Source organism: Gigantopelta aegis, chromosome 2 (assembly GCF_016097555.1).
Source record: "Gigantopelta aegis isolate Gae_Host chromosome 2, Gae_host_genome, whole genome shotgun sequence".
Taxonomy (NCBI): Eukaryota; Metazoa; Mollusca; class Gastropoda; order Neomphalida; family Peltospiridae; genus Gigantopelta; species Gigantopelta aegis.
This window is the reverse complement of record NC_054700.1, coordinates 12,250,855-12,273,209: the sequence shown is the minus strand read 5'-3', so window position 1 is coordinate 12,273,209 and position 22,355 is coordinate 12,250,855.

Genomic DNA, 22,355 nt, shown 5'->3' with positions numbered 1-22,355 from the left:
CTGTAGTAGCAACGCTATCTGTAATAACGACGGCGATCTGTAATAGCAACACTATATGTAATAACGACGGCGATCTGTAGTAGCAACGCTATATGTAATAACGACGGCGATCTGTAGTAGCAACGCTATATGTAATAACGACGGCGATCTGTAGTAGCAACGCTCTCTGTAGTAACTATATTTAATTTAGCGTTGCAGTTATAGGGTTCGACATCTGTAGTAGCTGAAAAAGGACATGGGTGCAGCACCCTTGAGCATTTCGAAATATATGTATTCAAGATGGCTGCAAAACACAGATCTGAAAACATTTCGGTTAAAAGTTAAAGTTTGTTTTGTTTAACTACACCACGAGAGCGCATTGTTTTATTAATCATAATATGCATACATATATATTTTTTATTTTGACATATAATTTTAGAGAGGTAGCCTGCTACAATACATTGTTAGTAGAAAGGGATCTTTTATATGCACCAACTTACACACAATGTATCACATACCGCGGCCGTGGTGCACTGGCTGGAACGAGAAATAGCCCATCTACGGGGGTCGATCTTTGAACGACCGCGAATCAGGCGAGCGCTTTACCACTTGGCTACGTCCCGTCTAGAGTTCAAACAATACATTTTGAAATACCCCAAGCCAATCAACAACATTTAAATCCAAGATGGCCGCCTCTATAACAGTCAGAACAAGCAAATTGAATGTAATTAATAACATTTTACATGAACTAGAACGACACCTGCGAAAAATATGCATTTATGAAAGACACAATGGCGCATAACGTATCAGATTACAATCTTCAAAGACTGTCAACACTATGCAGCTGTGGGAAACATAAATATTAACCATTATTGCTCTGGTCAGCCAATACAAATGGAAAACATTTATTATTATTGATTCTTACTTTAAACAAGACAAAGACCAACGCTTCGGTGAGACCGTATAAACGGCGTATAAAGCTGTGGTAAACAAGCCAATATTGCACCAGATAATCAACAAAAAATTAGAAAAACAAAACAAAATGAAACAAAAACAAGAGGAAAACAACAATAACAAAAACAAGATGTAGAAAACAACAACCCAACAACTTCAATAACAACAACAACAAATAAAAGTTAAAGTTTATTTTGTTTAACGACACCACTAGAGCACATTGATTTATTAATCATCGTCTATTGGATGTCAAACATTTGGTAATTTGACATATAGTGTTAGAGAGGAAACCCGCTACATTATTCCACCAGTAGCAAGATATCTTTTATATGCACCATCCCACAGACATGATAGCACATACCACGGCCGTTGATATACCAGTGGTGGTGCACTGGCTGGAACGAGAAATATCCCAATGGGCCCATTGACGGTGATCGATCCTAGACCGACCACGTATCAAGCGATCACTTTACCACTAAGCTACGCCCCGCCCCGGCCCGCCCCGCCCCCTACAACACGCAGGGGTTTGAGGGGTGGTGGGGGATGTAGCTACGTCACTCCATTGTGTTTTACACTAGAGGTAACCTGTGCTAAGCATGGAAAAGTTTATATGGGGTGGAGTGACCGTATACCTCCACACTTATAACCGCCGTCTAGATAGCCACACAAATGATTGGCCTAGGCTATATACACGACGGCCGGATAGCTGGTCGGTGCAAGTGGTTTACACCTACCCATTGAGCCTTGCGGAGCACTCACTCAGGGTTTGGAGTCCGTATCTGGATTAAAAATGCCATGCCTGGACTGGGATCCGAACCCAGTACCTACCAGCCTTTAGACCGATGGCCTAACCACTACGCCACCGAGGCCGGTAGCTTTAATAGAGCAAGACGGACATTTGGAGTGTTAATAACTGTCTAAATGTCCATCTAGCTCTCTTACAGTCAGAGTACTCGGGCTAGGCTACGTCCCGCCCTTTACGGCTTCGTGTATTGTTAATCCAGATACCGACTCCAAACCCTGAGTGAGTGCTCCGCAAGGCTCAATGGGTAGGTGTAAATTACTTGCACCGACCAGTAATCCATAACTGGTTCAACAAAGGCCATAGTTTGTGCTATCCTGCCTGTGGGAAGCGCAAATAAAAGATCCCTTGCTGCTAATCGGAAAGAGTAGCCCATGAAGTGGCGACAGCGGGTTTCCTCTCAAAATCTGTGTGGTCCTTAACCATATGTCTGACGCCATATAACTGTACATAAAATGTGTTGAGTGCGTCGTTAAATAAAGCATTTCTTTCTTTCTTGTGTGTTTATGTATAATGATAGTGATACCTCAACTTTCAAACCCTAGTAGTACTTGCAATTTGAAACAAAAACCTCAACAGCGAAGGGAAACCGGTCAAAACGTTCAACAATAGCACGGATTAATTTTACAAAACGCCTTAACCCTAGCTATGTTTTCGCGTAAACTTAAAATATCTTGATCGAAAAACAATTTCTGTAATCACGCACAGAGCAAATAATATTTTTAATAATAATAATATTATTAAATACTTTTCTTTTGTCATTCCTGTGAGTGGTCTTTGGTTAAAGTATAAAACAATTTTTCGTTTAAAGACTAAGTACGTGACCTTATGACAAAACAATTGAATTGGAGATGAAGACACCTAGTTCCAGAACGTTCACATACATTCGCCTACTTTCTTCAGCCATCTTATCGCCGATATTGTTTCTGGAATTGACTTTTTTTCCTTCCGGGATTTGGCATTGTCACGGAAATGGCCGGTTTTGTTTCCTGACTCGACGCCATTGTCACGAAAACGACAGTTTCCATCGCAAGAATGGCGTTATTTATTTTCCCCCCAGTTGACGTTTTATTTGAAAAGTGGCCAGTTTTCTTTGATGAAACAGCGTTATTGGTGCAACATTTGACCAATTCCCATTCGGTTTAAAGACTTTGTTTCCACTGATTACTGGAATCTGAGTTATAAAAGAAGACTTAATTACGTCCCTTGTCGTTATTTAAACTTGGAAAATTGGAAAAAAAAAAAGAGAAAAAAGAAAAAGAAAAAGAAGTTTGTTTTGTTTAACGACACCACTAGAGTACGTTGATTAATTAATCATCGGCTGTTGGATGTCAAATATTTTGTAATTATGACTCGTAGTCATCAGGGGAAACCCGCTACAATGGAAGGGAACTCTATTTACGTGCCCATATCCACAAGGGTTCAGGCACGCCCACCCCGGGTTTGGTCTCTGACATAACCAGTGGTCAACTCGGGGGCGGGAAGGGGGAGGGAAGGGGAAACCCGCTACATATTTCCTAATGCAACACGGGATCTTTTATATGCACTTTTCCACAGACAGGAAAAAACATACCACGGCCTTTGTCCAGTTGCTGTGCACTGATTAGAACGAGAAAAAAACAATCAGCTGAATGGATCCACCGAAGTGATTCGATCCTACTGGAAACAAAGAAACCCAAGACCAAATCCTGTTAATTGCTAATTTGCGTTGCTGACCACTATGCATCCAGTCAAACACAACAGTGACCTGTCAGTCAAACAGGAATTTAGATTTTACCAAATTTAAGACGATAGCCGTTGTATCTTAAATACGTATACGTATACGTATGCCCAAAATAAGCAGAGACAGACAAACAGACAGATAGACAGACAGATAGACAGACAGACATATAGACAGACAGATAGACAGACAGATAGACTGACAGACAGACAGACAGACAGACTGACCGATAGACTGACATATAGACAGATAGACAGACAGACAGACATATAGACAAACAAATATATAACGTAAAGTACACGAGAAACATTCTTAATAAACAACATAAAGGTCACTCTTTATAGAGCTATGAGAGACTAAAATAACATCGCACGTCAATCGTAAAAGATACAGGCATATTATACGTAATATATCGTGGCGTAATTTGGTTACTAATCAATAGTCGCGCTGATAAATAGTCACACATGTCACTTGTGGGTTTTTTTCTCAAGCTCGCGAACACGCGCGAACCAGTAACGTGACATTTATCAACAAATAATAATTAAAAAAACCCGCCAACAAAACAAAGCCACACTTCCTAGTGTATTAACAGTTTGTGTCTAAAATGAACAACATATTGATAATTGATTTACATCATTTGTTTGTTTCATCAGTGGAAACTCCATTTTCACTAATACCAAATACATGTACCAGGGTTCAGTGACGGAAATTGCCGAACATAATACGTCAAAAGTGGGTTCTATTTAAAAACGTGTTTTTGGCAAATTAAATCGGCAGTAGTTATTAAAGCGACAGACCGTAGTGTTATAAACACTACGGCTTGTTTTTCACTATTAAAGCCGTTTCTAATAATTTAAATTAGAAGTTTTAGATTTTATTATGTATAATATTAATTTCCGTACACCTGATATGGTAGAACTGGTCAATTAGGTTTTTGCAATGCAGTTTTCATAATTCTAAAACCGGACGTTCGTCTGAGAAGTAATGGTTATCAAGACAGCTCTGGTTATTTTTGGCATTTCCCTGTTTAAACATCACAGACTTTAGTTTCTCTCTGTTATAACCTTATTTAAATGTGTTACAGGTTTGTAGATTAACTAAACTTAGTGTCCATTTTCACGGTCTGAAACTAGGGTCTGCAAGTTTAATAACAAATACAAGGGCGGACCCAGGAAACATTTTAGGGAAGGGACCAAGGGAAAAAAAACACATGGAGTAACTCCCTGAAAACGAAACTTCAATGAAAATTTTAAATAAATTGTTCAAAAAGGGGCACTTTTATTTTTTAAGGGGATGGACAGATCTCCCTGGTCCCAAGGGGCGAAACGTAGCCCAGTGGTCGGTTTAGGATCGATCCCTGTCAGTGGACCCATTGGGCTATTTCTTGCTCCAGCCAGTGCATCACGACTGGTACATCAAAGGCCGTGGTATTTGCTATCCTGTCTATGGGATGGTGCATATAAAAGATCCCTTGCTGCTAATCGAAAAGAGTAGCCCATGAAGTGGCGACAGCGGGTTTCCTCCCTCAATATCTGTGTGGTCCTTAACCATATGTCCGACGCCATATAACCTAGCCCGAGTACTCTGACTGTAAGAGAGCTAGACGGACATTTGGACATAAACACGTGTTTATGTCCAAATGTCCGTCTAGCTCTCTTACAGTCAGAGTATTCGGGCTACATATAACCGTAAATAAAATGTGTTGAGTGCGTCGTTAAATAAACCATTTCCTCCCTTCCTTCCCCCTGGTCCCCTCCCTTGGATCCGCCCCTGAAATAGTGTGTTATAAGCTGCGTTCACACTTATACTTTGCACTAGTTAAACTAAACCAGTTTAAAATGTAAATGTGAACGCGATCTTTTCAATATACAGGTATATCTAAACCGGTATAGCTAAAACACTTCGGTATGACGTCACAGTCAGCATAAGCACTAAGTGCGTTAGCAACGGCCTAGGTCTCACTACACAGTTTATTTCCGGGCGAGAGTTCATTCAACGTGGTCTATTATATTTCCTAATTGTGACATATGTTCACATGTTTAGCTTCTAGTAATTGGGGAAGAATTAAAATAATTGGTCTAGCTGGATTTTGCCGATGCTATTATGTAATATTGTGACTCTTTGGGACATGGGTGTACAGCGGAAGTATCGGTGGTTGTGAACGGGTTCCCTTACCAGCTGTTCGGACCAATACTACAGCCAGATGAGGTAAAATAGCTTAAAAGCTGAGACGGAAATGTTCCCAATTTTGGAGTGAAAATAAATGATTATATAATGTATGTTCGCAATGGTGTATGTTGTTAGTGCCAACGAGAAGTCATTCTAAAACCAATCTTTATTTGAAGTTGGTCAATTTAACACGGATTTCAACGGCAGATGACATCTGTGTAGTGAGACTCTTAACAAGACTCGTAGTCCATTGTTGTTTGGATGGCTGTGCAAGTGCGGATAACTACACTTCCGCCTTATACCAGTATGGTCTCAGATCACAGTTATCTTCACATTTGGAAATCCGGAAATTTGTCCGCGCAAGTAGTCTGCTGTTTGACTGTGATTATTTCATGGCAGACAGATTTGATTTGTCAACTATTTGACTGAAGTTGACAGGGGGAGAACATGTAGTTTGTAAACTTGTGTAACTTGTTGATATTGAAGACTTGTTTGTGCTAATTCCGGCCCATGCAAACGTAGTGTTTTTTGTGTAAAATGGGTGTACTCCGGCCTGGTTTAGAGGGTGTGTTTGTTTAAACCAATGTCCTTGGAGAAAGAGCCGGACAACATGGATTGTCCTTTTCAGGATATGTGTCCCCCAGGCAGGCAAAGGTACATACAAAAATCCACGGGCCTGCTGATATTAATTAAAATGTTATAGCCACTAAGGCTATATAGAAACATATAGCGAACTTAATTGTGGTCTGTGGCCGTATGGCTATTACACGTGTGAACGCTCGTCATTTCCAACCAACAGTGATTTAGCTAAACCAGTACAGCTGTGAAGACAACTACATGTATATAAAGCACTGAACCAACTAATTAAGTAAATAATATTAATTGTATTGCCTATGTAAATCTATTAAAATGAAGAATTGTTTTAAGAATACAGGATCAGTTCATACAAACATGGAACAATGAAATTGTTAACTCATCTAAAGCATCTTGTTACAGACTGTTTAAATCAAATATTGTGTTCGAGACATATTTAACCAATTTAGAGAAAAAATATTGATTACCACTATTACATTTTCGACTCTCAAATCATTATCTTCCTATTGAAAAAGGCAGATGGAAAGAAATTACTTTAACAAATAGAACATGCTTTCTGTGTACAAATAACGAAATTGGTGATGAATTTCATTATATATTGTGTTGTCCTTTTTTTAAAGATGAAAGAACAAGACTTCTGCCAAAGTGTTGCCAGTTTACACCAAATGTTTATAAATTTAGAATGCTATTTGACAGTAAAAAAACCCTGGTTTTCTCAGAAAGCTAGCAGTTTTCTGTAAACAAATTATGCATATTCTTAAGTCCCATGGCTGAAATCTGTTTTTGCAATTTCATTTTATTTATATATGCAATGTATGTCTTCAAATGCAAGTATGAATCCATAGATATACACTTGTTTTATCTGATGTACATTATTATGACGAATGTGCCATCTTGTCATTTATTTATTTAATTATATTTTTACAATGTACCTCATATGCCGTTGAATTACGGCCAGAGTGTAAATAATGTTCAGTTCAGTTAATTCGGTGAAACGTTTTTAATTTACTGTTTATCCTTAATTGCGCGACTGTTGGTTATTCCAGAATATATACAGTAAAATGCGTAAGAAACATTCTAAATACACATTATAAAGGCCACTCCTCATGGAATTATGAGTGACTAACTAAAAGAAATAAACAATTATCACATTTCTATATTAAAAAATACAGACACACTATACATAATGGTAAATGACATACGATTTTGTTTTAATCATGCCTAAACTAAGTACAGGCATGCTGCTATTTGACCAGAAAACCAGATAAATGTTATGGTTTAATTATATTAACATAATTTGAAATGCATTTCTGAATAATAGCCTTAGTGCATAAAAAGACCTCGCTGAGCTCAAAACAGAAAAAAAAAGTTGAACCCGAATTAGTAAGAACTAAAAATATTCATGCGTCTTTCTAAAAAAAACCCACACAACTTGTTAACGCATATTCCATACATTTCATTATCATTAAAGCATTTTTCGCTTGTAAGTTCGCATTAACGTGAATCACACAAAATAATAAATAAATAAAAAAAAAAAAAAAAAAAAAAAAAAAAAAAAATAATAATAATAAAATAAACAAATAAACAAAAAAAAAAAAAAAAAAAAAAAACGAAAACAAAAATGACATAATAAAAAAAAAAAAAAAAAAATATCCAGCGTATTTTTTTAGTACTTGAACAGTTACTCATAGGTATAAACGGGTTTCGGTAGTGTTAGATTCAGTTGATGGTTTGGCTGTGAAATGAGGCGCCCTTACGAAACAACCTGTCAGAGGTGCTTAAATCAACCACGTCTAGGCGGGATCTAGCTGGCATGAAGTGGTTTGGTCGTAGGATCGAACCACCTTGGTGGATCCATTCTCTCATTATTTTCTCCCCGTCCCAGCCAATGTCCCACGACTGGTATATCAAAAACTATGGTATGTGCGGCCATGTCTGGGAAGGTTCATTATAAACATCCCTTACTGCTAATGAAAATAAAAATGTAGCGGGTTTCCACTAAGTCTACGTGCCAAAAATTATCAAATAGACATCCAATAGCCGATGATTAATTAATCAATTTGCTCCGTGGCGTAGTTGAAAAACAACACTTTAACCCTCTCAAAAAAAACTCAAAACTTCTTAAGTCTCTGTGGATTAAATTCATAGTTTTGTAAATAGGATTGATATCTTCTTAGTGTAGCGTTGTCGCGCCATAACATTATATGACGCCCGTACGACGCGATGCAGATAGCTTTTCAATATGTATTCAAACCAAACGTATTCCCATGAGGAAGACTTTTATCCCTAATTAAATACCAAGAGGTCAGATTTAATGCAGTCCACAATTCCATTATACAACGAATGATTTCACACAGACTAAGGTATTTGAAATATGGGACAGAAACAAATTTGACTCGGCTCCATGTTTATGTCACCATCAGTAATGTTGGTCAAATTAGGGCTGCGTTTAGCTCAGTCGGTAAAGCGCCCGTCCGAGGTACATGTGTGTTAAAGCCCAAATGTCCCAAATGTCCAATTGTGACATTTTGGGCCGAGCACCAGCCCAATATGTCCTTATATCATCTTGTGCCAAGATATGACATATACTTTGTTACATTTGCCTAAATCGTTCAATTTTTTTGTTCAACGACACCTCTAAGAAACATTAATTAATTAATTAATCATCGGCTATTGGATGTCAAGCAATTGGTAATTCTGACACGAAGTCTTGAGAGGAAACCTGTCACATTTTTCCATTAGGGTCTTTTATATGCACTTTCCCACAGAAAGGACGGCAAATACAAAATTCTAAAATCATATACCAGTCATGTGGACATTTTGAAACTGTAACGGTCGATCCTCTTGGTGAAGCTATTGAGTTTTCCTATTCCAACCCGTGATTTATGCCTGTATGTGCGTGTATCTACTATCTATGCATATATGTATGCATGTACGGATGTAGGTATGTATGTGTGTATGTATGAATGTAGGCAGGTAGGTGGGTAGGTTGGTACATAGATACGTACGTATGGATGGATGGATCAATGGATGATTTAAAGTTTGTTTTGTTTACTGACTGATTTTGACTGACTTATTAATCACCGGCTAGAGTTTTAGAGAGGAAAGCCGCTACATTTTTCCATTAGTAGCAAGGGAACTTTTGTGTGCACCATTCCACAGACTGGATGGCACATACCACGATCTTTGATACACCATTCGTGGCGCACTGTGTTGAACGATAAATAGTCCAATGGGTACATCGACGGGGATCGATCCTACACAGCCCGCGTATCAGGCGTCGTACTTATCTTACAGTCAACGTATTTCCCAATACTCAACCCACATCATGACATCCCGATTACTGTTATATTTGTATGATATCTCCCTTCCTCATTTTGCTCTCTCTCTCTCTCTCTCTCTCTCTCTCTCTCTCTCTCTCTCTCTCTCTCTCTCTCTCTCTCTCTGTGTGTGTGTATGTGTGTGTCTCTCTCTCTCTGTCTCTGTGTGTCTCTCTCTCTGTCTCTCTCTCTGTCTCTGTGTGTGTCTCTCTCTCTCTCTCTGTGTCTCTCTGTGTCTCTCTCTCCGTGTGTGTGTCTCTCTCTCTGTCTCTCTCTATCTCTCTCTGTGTGTGTCTCTCTCTGTCTCTCTGTGTGTGTATCTCTCTCTTTGTCTCTCTGTCTCTCTCTCTATGTCTCTCTCTCTATGTCTCTCTCTCTCTCTCTCTCTCTCTCTCTCTCTCTCTCTCTCTCTCTCTCTCTCTCTCTTTCACTCTCTCTCTCACGAAACACACGAGGGTAATAATCGAGGGTAATAATCGCTTGATCATATAATCTCAAGCTTAATACAACGTGTCTTCGTAAATTGCATACGCAACGTTAATTGCAGCCAGCCATTACTCGATATTCAAATGAATATATGGTGCCGTTTAAACTAGTACCTGACATTTTTTTTTCAGAACGCTGGGCAGCTTTGAGTGTAAAGTTGCTCTATTAAGCGTTTTGTGGTTTATGATAATGAATGCATAAGTAAATTCTGTAGTGTCTGTAGGTATTGATGTATGCATATCTCTATAATGTATGTATGTCATATTTCACTATTATATACAAAGATTAACGCACTGTCTCAGTGGATAACTAAATCCTTTCTGGCCTCACAAAAGTTCTCATGCCGTTGCTGAGACTCGAACCTGCGGCACCGAATCGATGTATGTATGTATGTATGTATGTATGTGCACATGTATGTATGTACACATGTATGTATGTAATTATGTACTCGTGCATGTATGTATGTCTGTCTGTATTTCTGTATGTATGTCTGTCTGTCTGTATGTGTATATGTATGCATGTATGCAATTTTAAAGACATCCGGCATCCAAGCTTTTTATAAGTCTTTAGCAACTTTTCTATTGACTGTTCGTAATTCCCACTTTTGTTATTCCCAAGGAAATGTTCAACCACTTCTCTAAACGACCTCCAAGCGTTTCGTTCCTTTGATCTCATTTTTTCTTCAAATTCTTGTAACTGAAGCATCTTGCGAACATCTGGTCCGGTGAAAATACCACCTTCGATTTTAGCTTTTGACAGATGTCGAAACATGTTGGAAATGTATTTTAAAGCTTCGCCTTCATTGTTCAGCGCTTTCACAAACTGTTGAACAAGCCCAAGTTTGATACGCAGTGGCGGCATAAGGACTTTCTCTGATTCTACCAAGGGCCGGTACTTCACATTCTGTGTGCCTGGAATAAAGTGTTCTCTTTGAGGCCAGTGTCTTTTGCGGTAGTGTTGAGATGTAGCACGATTGTCCCACAGGCAAATAAAGCAAGAATGTTTTATATAGCCTCTTTGGAGTCCCTTTAAGAAGCTAATCATTTTGCCATTTGTACCTGTTGTAGTCTATAGTTTCCAGAAGAAATTTACATGTTCGTAGTTTTCCTTTATATGCGTAGAGTGCTCAGTTGGTATTGATGGATACTGATTTCCATTGTGCAGAAGAACACATTTGAAATAATCATTTGGTTCATGTCCAATACCCAGTTCTTGAAACAAGTTGTCAGTGTCATTACAGAAACATAAATCATCTTTCACCGATATTTTGAGAACCTTTCATGTCTTTTCCTAGCAGCTGTAGTTCGACAACTGTTGTGTAAAAGGTTCCACTCCATCAGTCATTAGAAGCTCTGCATTAGACTTCGACAGCCCGAGATCTCGAATGAAATCATTCAGTTCCTGCTGGTTTAGAAAGTGTGGTTGCTTCTTTTCTTCGTCAGTACGATCAACGTAAGATTCTTCAGATTCAGATTCAAAATTTTCACCTTCACTCTTCAAATCTTTAGCAGGTGGTCTCTGGACAGACCTTTCTTGGATCGACATGTACCACAAACTACGTGTGGAGCCCATGATTTGTCTTGATCGACATGTACCACAAACTACGTGTGGAGCCCATGATTTGTCTTGATCGACATGTACCACAAACTACGTGTGGAGCCCATGATTTGTCTTGATCCACAATCTTCATGCCAAAGTATAATTCATAAGCTTGTGCAAATTTCGTAAATACTTTGCTTCCATGATTTACCTGCCTTGGGCCAATGTAGAATACACAAACGTGACAAAATGAATCGCCAGAATGTAAGCAGCTTCGCGATGAAGATATTGCACACCTGAAAAATACTAAGTTGACCTATGCACATATAGGCATATATATACACCATCTGGGGGCAGCACTAGAACATTCTAGAAAGTACTGGGGCATTCTAGAAAGACCTAAAACATAACTGCAATTGGACGTTCTAGAAAGTACCAAAACAGTCTAGAAAGTATCAGCTCCTAAAAGGTACTGGAATATTCGGTGCTTGGAATTTCAAGAATGTGGAATATTTTTCTAAAACACAAATTAATGCCAAATGTATGCTTAATCTAACAAAACTGAATGGAAAATGAAACAATATCAGCATAATAAACAATTTGTTACATTGTGTATTTTACATTTTTAACTGCAATAATGTTAGCATCCTTTTTCATCTCTGTTGTAGGTATAACTAGTTTCTGTATGTTTTTGATTTTCCTGCAAAAAATTACCCTTGACATTTTACTAATGTGAAGATACAAACGTTGGAATAAAGATAGTATTTATTTTTATTATATACCTATTCAATCTTACTATAGTGACAAAGACATTTTGAAACCGTGTGACAAATGTATTTTGTATCGCACATATGTGCAATATGGACCGAAACATCGTATTTGAAACATTACACAAAGCTGCCGCAGAGTATGATTCTTAACGTTAATCCATGAAAGAAATCATAGATTTAACAAAGTGTTGTTATGACATTAAATTAAAAACCGTTTTTGTAAAACATGAAAGAACGTATGCAATAAATACAGAACTTCACATACGTTGTTTTCGCTTCCTATTTATTGCACTCGTTTATTTTGCGAAATATATATTGGTATATATATTCTCGTGGTATATATTCTTGCGCAAAATAAACTCGTGCAATAAATAGGAAGCGAAAACAACGTATGTGAAGTTCTGTATTTATTGAATTGTAATGGGTGTTCTATTGTGTGCTGATTGTATACGTGCGTTATAATTAACAGGGCTTTTGTAGTCAAAGAAAAAATATTTCGACGAAATAAAACATTGCTTTGTATTCCTAGAAACACTGTTTCTAATGTCTGAAGTTAGTTTTGCTACGAAAACAAATACACTGAACACCAGCGGATTACTCTTCCAACCCTCCAATATAATACAAACAAAAATCAAACCATAACAAATTAAAACGACTGGTATATCAAATTCCTTGGCATATGCGATCCTGTGTGTGGGATGGTGCATATAAAAATCTCTTTCTACTAATGAAAACATTACTAAGTGTTTGACATCCAACAGCCGATAATTAATAAATCAATGTACTCTAGTGGTATCGTTAAACAAAACAAACTTCAACACACTAATTAACAGTTGGAACATTTTGGGCCGCATTGGTACACCCTTTTTAAAATTCGGACATCTTGCGCCGGTGCTCGGCTTAAGATGTCACAATTGGGTCGTACGACCGAACCCTCTCCACTTCCTTTCAACTGGTTTATCAACGATTATGGTATGTGCTGTCACGTCTGTTGAAATGTACATAAAAATATAATTTGCTGAGTTTCTCCTGAAGACTTCGAGTGAAAATAGTTAAATGACTGACACAACATTGTCAAAGCACACGACAGACTCTGCGTTGTACAGAGATACGACTTTATATCTACTAATAAAATGTTTTTGGAATAGACAGGAGGTGGGACAAGGCGATTCTATAGTTTGCTCATTTCGTCATGGAAAAGAAATGATTTAATAGTTTGTTTTGTGTAACGACACCACTAGAGCGAATTGATTTATTAATCATCGGCTATTGAGTGTCAAACATTTGGCAATTCTGACTCGTAGTACATTTTTCTATAGGCAGCAAGGGATCTTTTATATGCACTTTCCCACAGGCCTTTGACCAGTTGTGGTGCACTGGTTTGAGCGAAAAAATCAGTTGAATAGATCCACCGTTATGGTTCAATCCTGCGACTTAAGAATCTCAGGTGAGCACATAACCGACAGAGATAAATGCCCCCCCCCACCCTCCCCCCACCCCCCACCCCCCGAAATGACTGAATGCCTTTGAATGTTCAGTTATTCTTTATTTATAAATATGAACAGAACATTGCGGCTAATAAAAAATGTAAAGGGTTTCCTATTAGACTATATATGTATATATATATACGTATGGAACTTAATTAAGTAACACCCAATTCATAGACCTATAATTCTGTGAATTAAGAAAACAGAGCATTTTCCTGAATGATATATTGACATGTGGCATCTTGCTGAATAGCACGACTTTCGTGGAGATATTCAATGCACGTGCAACGACGACCAATGCACGTGAAATGTCATACCCTCAACAGTGCTGAAATCAAGTTTGTAATGATTACATGTCACACTCTCTCCTGTTAATTTGCATTGAATATTCAGTACCATAATTGTCATGGCACATAGTAAATTATCAGAGGCTACAAGATGGCAAATTATTGGCATGAGAAATGCAGGAATGTCCCTCAGACAAATTGGACGTCAACTTGGGCGCAATATTTCCATCATTTGAAGACTGTTGAACAAACACAGGGCTACCAATGATGTTAAAGATCGTCCAAGAGGATAAAGCATTGTTGAGACTTGTTAGGCGCCGTTCATAGGACTCAAGCACATCTTTAAAACAACAATGGTTACCAGGCTAGCCATTTCCTACAGGACCGTCAGGAATCAGCTGAAAGCAGCAGGATATAGGGCCAGAAGACCCACCAAGCGTATAAAACTGTCTCCAGCTCACAAAGCAGCACGACTTGCCTGGTGTAATCAACGTATTCGTTGGAACATTGCATCATGGCGGAGGGTTCACTTTTCCGATGAGAGTCGTTTCTTATTGCATATGGTGGATGGTCGTATACGTGTCTGGAGACAAATGAACACAGCCATGATTCCCCGCAATATCCAGGAGACGGTTCCCTCTGGGGGAGGGTCAGTTATGGTATGGGGATGCATTTTCTTGGGTTGCAAGATGGACCTCATCACCATTCGTGGTAACCTTAATGGGCCTCAGTATCTACAGGAGATCCTTGAGAGAGCTGTTGTCCCCTATTTTGATAATCATCCTCTAGCCACAAGACCCATCTTCATGCATGACAATGCCAGTCCTCACAGAGCACGTGCTGTCACCCAGTTCTTGCAACAGGATGCTGTTGAGACCATTCCATGGCCAGCCATAAGTCCAGATCTCAATCCCATTGAGCATCTGTGGGACATTTTAGGCCGTCGTGTTCGACAGAGAGACCCACCTGTCCAGACTCTCAATGAATTGACTGCTGCTTTGCATGAGGATTGGAACAGGATTCCTCAAAATCAAATACAGAGATTGATCCAAGGAATGAGGAGGCGTCTTGAAGCAGTTGTTCGTATGCAGGGAGGTTACACGAGAAACTGATGGAAAGTCAATAGTTGGACTTGCCAGACATTATTCTTCAATTCCGTGAACCAGATGTGTGCATGGTACTGACAGTTAAATCTGTGCAACAACAGTAAAATTTTCCAAATCTGTACCATCTTCAAATAAACCATATTATGCCATGGTATTATTGGCTATGTTTCTCCTCATCCCTTTCTGTTCACTGAAAATGTCATTCTTTGACACATTTCATGTACCAGTTCATTAAAGTTGCTCAGTCTGAGCAAATATGGGTGTTGCTTAATTAATTTCCATATGTATATATATATATATATATATATATATATATATATATATATATATATATATATATACACACACATATACACACACATACATATACATATATATCAAATGTTTGACATCCAATAGTCTATAGTTAACATGCTTTAGTAGTGTCATACAAATAAAACGAACTGTAGCTTTTCAACTTCATTTAGCCCTTTAATTAATTTAAGCATCTTTGGATGTGATAATGCAAAGCTGCTTATTTTTGTTACGTCTTATCATTTATAAATCTTCAGCCAATCGGGGAAGCCGTTGGGGGGGGGGGGGGGAGCGTAGCTCACTGGTACAGCAAGGGGCGATTTCGGATCGATTCCTGTAGCTGAGCTCAGTGGGCTATTTCTCATTCCAGCCAGTGCTCCACAAATGGTGTAACAAATGCCGTGGTATATACTATCCTGTCTGTGGGATGGTGCATATAAAAGATACCTTGGTGCTAATCGAAAATAGTAACCCGTGAAGTTTCCTCTCTCAATATCTGTGTGGTCCTTGACCATATGTCAGACGCCATATAACCGAAAATGAAATTTGTTGAATGCATCGTTAAATAAAACATTTCCTCCCTTCTTTCTTTCAACGAATTGTTGGGGGGGGGGGGGGGGGGGGACGTGATTTAGCTCAGTCGGTTGTTTGCTCGCTTGAGGTGCCTCCGTCGCAGGATCGAACCTCCTCGGTGGATCCATTCAGCTGATAGTTTTTTCTCTTTCCAACCAGTGCACCAAAACTGGACAAATGCCGTGGTATGTGCTTTCCTGTCTGTGGGAAAGTGCATATAAAAAATCCCTTACTGCATTAGATACAATGTATCGGGTTTCCTCTAATGACTACGAGTCAGAATTACCAAATGTTTGACATCCAATAGCCGATCATTAATTAATCAATGTGCTCCAGTGGTGTCGTTAAATAAAAAAAACCCTTTCTTTCAACTAATTGGGGTAGCCTGACCCAGAACAAAATTCAAAATCCCCCATGTAAAAAGAGAAATATCAATTACTATGATAATGTATTTGTAAATATAAGTATTAAAAATACCGAAAACTCTATTTGAAGCCTGCTTTGAACTGAGGCCTTCTTTGTCTGTGTCGAACAAAAATAGAAGCCGGCCTTGAATAGAAACCTCGGCATCGGTGGTGTAGTGGTTAAGCCATCGGTCATAAGGCTGGTAGGTACTGGGTTCGCAGTCTGGTACCGGCTCCGACCCACAGTGAGTTTTAACGATTCAATAGGTAGGTGTAACACCGCAACACTGTCTTCTCTCTCACTACAATTAACAACTAATAACTAATCCACTGTCCTGGACAGACAGTCCAGATAGCTGAGGTGTGTGCCCAGGACAGCATGCTTGAACCTTAATTGGATAGACAAACAGACAGATAGTTTATTAAAGCCTAGACTCATTACCGGTACAACTGGATAAATTTTATCATTTTATTACAAGCAATATACAATCAATCTACACTGGATTATGAGATACTATTTGCTAAAAGTATCTCAAATACAAATAAAGTAAACAACCCAGTATAGTACAGTTAAAACAATGGCAATACAAATAAAATAAGATATATACAGTTAAAACATTATACATAAATCGTTTCATAGTATATACAAGGGATTTTCAATATTTAAAGGGACAGACCCTGAAAATAGTTTTCATACACACTAAAGCATATTTCTCACTATTAGAGCCGTGTATAATCACTGAAATTAAACATTACTTATATTTTATTCTGCAGAATATTCATTTCCGTAGAACCGAAGTGTTTCTGGTCATCCTGGTGTTTATAGTACCACAAATTGCATTTTTCATGTTTTTAAAAACACACGTGCGTCTGAGAAGTAGCGGTTTATTGATTGAGTTCAAGTCTATTTTTAAGGATATATCCTATTTTAACGTCACAGATTCTTCTTTCACTATATTGTAACTTTATGCAAATGAATTACAGGTTTGTAAATTAACTAAACTTAGTGTCCATTTTTTATGGGTTAAAACTAGGGTCTGCGTCTTTAAGAATGGTATGGCAGGTTTTGGCAGCTAAGATACAAATATCGGAACAGGACTAGATAAAATACGAAAAATTAGTTATAATTCAGTATATTGATTGTACTTATATGCTAAATTTTATTCTGTTGTAATGAGATGAGACGTTAATAAACTATCTGTCTGTCTGTCAGTCCAATTAAGGTTCAAGCACGCTGTCTTGGGAACACACCTCAGCTATTTGGACTGTCTGTCCAGGACAGTGGATTAGTTATTAGTTGTTAGATGTTAGTGAGAGAGAAGACAGTGTTGCGGTCTTACACCTACCCACTGAGTCATTAAAACACACTGTGGGTCAGAGCCGGTACCAGGCTGCGAACCCAGTACCTACCAGCAATATGTCCGATTGCTTAACTACTACACCACCGAGCCCGAGGCTTCTATTCAAGGCCGGCTTCTATATTTATTCGAGATAGACGAGGAAGGCCTCCGTTCAAAGTCGAAAAATGACAGCAATTAAGGCTTGGGGGAAGGGGGGGGGGGGGGGGGGGAAGCAGAGATATTATAATTTGATTTCAACCGGAGAAGTAAATTGAGTGAAATAAATAAGGGAAAACTTGGAATTGTAGACCAAATTTAATTCAATATTCGCGTCTGTTTAAATAAATAATTCTAATTCAACACATTTGTAAGAACGAATCTGACTGGATCTCTACTAAAAATTTGAGGTGGTAAAATTACCGATATACTGGTGGCAAATTTTCTGGCAGAAATACGTCATAAGTTAACCTTCTGACTACTGCAGGCGAGATAACAATGGCGGCACGTCGTGGTAATTTTCAGGGATCGATAGCTGATTGTAACAGCTAATTTGATAATAAATTTGATCGTTTTACCAACAACGAAAATTACCAAATATTGCAATATGAATCGTAGTTCGGGTTTAAAAAAAAATTCTGGTCAGAAAACCACTGTTATCGGGAATAATGGACATAAATACTGGACAGCTGGCCACAAATGCCCGTAAGTAAACGCAACTTTTTCGATTTTTTGCCTAATTTTAATCACCATTAGCCATCTAAAATAATAAAAGTTAAAAAAAAAGACACGAAAATAATACTTACCGATTCATATATGAACTTTATTTCATGTATTTATCAAACATTTAAGTGAATATATGTGAGTAAAAATTATAAACTTGTACCCACTCAACGTGGTTTTTGTTCAAAATTAATCCAGTAGTCTAAAGCAAAGAACAGGGTTGTTTTGTAATGACGTCATAAAGACAATTTTTTTTGTAGCATTCATATTACGTACAGAAGTCGTTAAATAGAGGGTTACGCGTTATACTAGATTACTCACGATACATAGCGGTCGGCCATGTTGGAAGGTTAACAAAGCATCAATACCAAATAATAGCTCCTTGTCGAATCTTTTGTTAGTTTTCATTCGTCCTTAACCAACATAATGCCGACTACTTGTGGCATTGTCAGTTGTAAAGCACGCTATGGGAGAGATGATAAACGTTTTTTTAGGCTTCCTAGCATTATCACGCATCAGGGTGAAAAAACTAAAGAAACAAGTGAAAGACGAAGGAGGCTTTGGCTTTCAGCTATAAACCGATCGGACCTAGGAGAGAAAACACTGGATCATTTGAGAGTTTGTTCTGATCATTTTATATCTGGTAAGTTGCAATTATGTTTTAAACTTTGTTCAACCAATAATTATAATACAATTGCAAATAATTTTAATATATGTGTATATGTGTGTGTGTGTGTGGGGGGGGGGGGGGCATATGTATCTATGGCTAGCTATAGCCAGTATAGACCTGACCTGTGTTAACAGACCTATGATACTATAAATTCTATTTCAATTTCAAAGATATCTGGTATTAATATTATATTCAAATGATCATGCATATGTATCAACCCCAAAAAGCCTAAAAAAAACCCCAAACATTTATTTACTTGTTTATTTTTAAAACAAAATTGGCAAGTGATAGACACAAAGTAATTTTTACTCTCTTTATTTCTGTTTAGGAAATCCATCAAGTCTGTATGATGACACAACTCCTGACTGGATTCCAGCGATAAATCTGGGATATCAACACTCGACAGATCACGGTCACAGATACGCTCGCATTCAAAATACAAAGGAAGCGGCTATGACCCTTGTTAATCTGAGTTCGTCACTCGCAGAAGGCACAGCGTTGACAAGTCCAAATTCTATTCCCGAGTTGAGCGAGGAAATAACAGAACTGTCAGATTCAGAAAAATTAGAAGGGGCAATGTCACAAATTTCTGAACTGAAGGTAGAAAATGAAAAGTTGCGCGATGAAGTGATATGTTTGAAGAAATTAGTTTCTAAACTAAAATCAAATGTGCCAGAAGATTTTGAAAATGATGACAATAAAGTCAACTATTTTACTGGATTGTCAAGCTTCGTTACCCTTATGGCTTTATTTAATTTATTGAAACCAGAAATATCTGATAGCAAGCGGTCTTCTTTAACACCATTTCGAAAAGTTATTATAACACTTGTGAGGTTTAGACTAAATCTGTCTGTCACAGATCTCAGTTATCGGTTTGGTGTGTGTGCAACCACAATTTCAAAGGTGTTTTTAGATACAATTAATGTTATGTATATAAGACTCCAACCGTTAGTGCGCTGGCCAGAGAGGGATGAACTTTATGAAACAATGCCTATGGTGTTCAGAAAATACTTTGGTCATAAAATAACAGTAATTATTGATTGTTTTGAAGTTTTTGTTGATAGACCATCAAATATGACGGCTCGTGCCCAAACATGGTCAAATTATAAGCACCATAATACTGCCAAATATTTGATCGGCATAACGCCTCAAGGAACTGTTAGTTTTATATCTGAAGGATGGGGAGGAAGAGTTAGTGATAAACATTTGACTGCCAACTCCAATTTTGTTTCAAAGTTAATTCATGGTGATGTAGTTCTGGCAGACCGTGGATTTGAAATTCAAGAAGTGGTAGCTGTTGCTGGAGCTGAAGTCAAATGCCCAGCATTTATGCGTGCGAAAACTCAACTGACTGCTGCCGAGTTTGAATCAACTAGGAAAATAGCGAATGTTAGAATTCATGTTGAACGTGTCATAGGCTGTGTCAGACAAAAATGTACAATACTTGGTGGAACATGTCCTGTTGATTATCTTATAACAAAAATGTACAATACTTGGTGGAACATGTCCTGTTGATTATCTTATAACAAAAACTGACAGTTCAAACCCAGTTTTGGATAAAATTGTGTTTGCGTGTTGTGCCCTTACAAATATGTGCCCATCAGTTGTTCCATTTGACTGAAGAATGAAACTCCCATCACACACCTGTTTTATTGGGACTTTTATAATTAGCATATGAATAACCCTGGAAAAAGTACATTCAAAACAGATTCACTTGAAAAATAATTATCTTCAAAAAGAACTCTATATATTAACAAAAATAATCCTCCAAACAGGTTTGCAGTTTATTACTAGTCACTGTTGAGAATATTGGTAATTTTCAGGCATTGATTAGTGAATAACCCTAGCTGCACTGATGAGCCCTGGGAGGGGCGAAACATGTTAATGAACTAGGTAATGGTGCAAGAAATATTGGTCGCCTAGTACTTGTGCGCAAAAGTTTTCTAAAAAAAACCTTGATTACCATGAGTGGTATGTGCTGCCCAGTTTTGGAACAGTTTTTTAAAAACGTAACTGTCCTCCATTAAAAAGTAAAAAATTCATTATATTCATTTAATAAATGCCATTCAAAATGGGGGAACCAACCTCTATTTTTTGTATCTATGTAACAAAGTAAAGTTTGTTTTGTTTAACAACACCACTAGAGCATATTGTTTATTAATCATCGGCTATTGCATGTCAAACATTTGGTATTTTTTTCAACTAGTCTTAGAGAGGAAACCCACTAGATTTTTCAAGTAGCAAGCAACGTACAAAATAAACACTTGTCAGTTTCTTCTGAAAAGTGTAAATCTACTCGGAAAAGTAGAATGTACCTCTGTGTATTGTTCAATGCAGCTTCATTTCGAGCAATCAAAACCATTGTCCATGTACTTGTCCATGTAAGTGACAATGTTGGTGGACAAGTAGATTTCTAGATGTACTTTTTCAGTGAACTAGTGAAACATTTCGCTTGCTTCTATAGCTGGCAAGGGATATTTTATATGCATCATCTTACAGGCAGGATAGCACATACCACAGCCTTTGATATACCAGTCGTGGTGCACTGGCTCGAACACGAAATAGTCCAATGTGCCCACAGACTGGGATCGATGCCACACCCAACCATGCACCAGACAAACACTTTACCACTGGACTATGTCCCAGACCCTATGTAACAAAGTAATGACGGCTATATAGGTGCTGACAAAATAACTAATCGCTAAAAAAGTGTTTTTAAATTATAATCATCATAACTGAATTTAATTTGCAATATTGAGGCTTGTAATTTTTTATTTTTTAAAAATTGTTTTTCACTTTCTGACTATGTACACGTTTCGCCCTCCCAGGGCTCATCAGTGCAGCTTGGGTTTCATATCAGTTGGTATTGATAAGAAAACTGCAGACGTGGTTTTTGTGAGTTCGTCATAATTTGTAATAAGTACATGTATAGTTCACATTGTTTTATAATTAAATTAATGTTCATAAATCCATCATCAGTGATAATAAATACCTGTACATGTGTACAGTAGTTACACATGTAGTTACACATGTAGTTTGTATTTGAAAAGTTATTTTCTTTTACTAGCACTTTTCACTTTCTTCGCTGCCATTCCCTCCCTACAGTCAATACAATACCAGTTTCCAGTGGGTGCTTTCTTT